The sequence below is a fragment of the Antrostomus carolinensis genome, unplaced genomic scaffold, assembly GCF_000700745.2.
Source record: "Antrostomus carolinensis isolate BGI_N321 unplaced genomic scaffold, ASM70074v2 scaffold4407, whole genome shotgun sequence".
In the NCBI taxonomy this organism is placed as follows: Eukaryota; Metazoa; Chordata; class Aves; order Caprimulgiformes; family Caprimulgidae; genus Antrostomus; species Antrostomus carolinensis.
This window is the reverse complement of record NW_010329329.1, coordinates 1-543: the sequence shown is the minus strand read 5'-3', so window position 1 is coordinate 543 and position 543 is coordinate 1.

Here is a 543-nt window from a genome sequence, read left to right as displayed (position 1 = left end):
GATGATTAAGGAAAAAGCATGATGCCACAGCTACTTCCTTGGCTTGGCCCTGAGTTTAAATCTGCATTTCCTTTAGGGAAAATCTGACAGATACCACATTTTCTTGAACCAAAGAACCACCTCATATTGATAGGAAAGGAGATTTACCTTTAAGCAGACAATTATCTAAGTAAATTACATTTTTTTATCATCAGTACAACTACTTAATTATTGTATGGAAAGAACAAGCATCTAAGTGTGGTCAGCAGTGCAAAAATCTTGCAGAAAGTTCCTTCTCAGTTGCTGCCTCTGCAGGATTTGTAGCCAAATTACTTCTGCCTGTTGGCCTGATCTTCAGCCTCACCCTCTAAAAAAAATATTCCTGTTTAAATGCAAGCCTTAAACCTGGGTTCTTAACTAGCCCCAAAGCAGGGAACTGTTAATTCCCTACAACTTATCATGGGGCTGGAAAGGTAATTCTTACAGTTAGATTCTTTTATGAGTGTGTATGATAAGTTGTGTGATAGGCTGATAACCTGTATTGGGTCTGGCTGAGATGGAGTT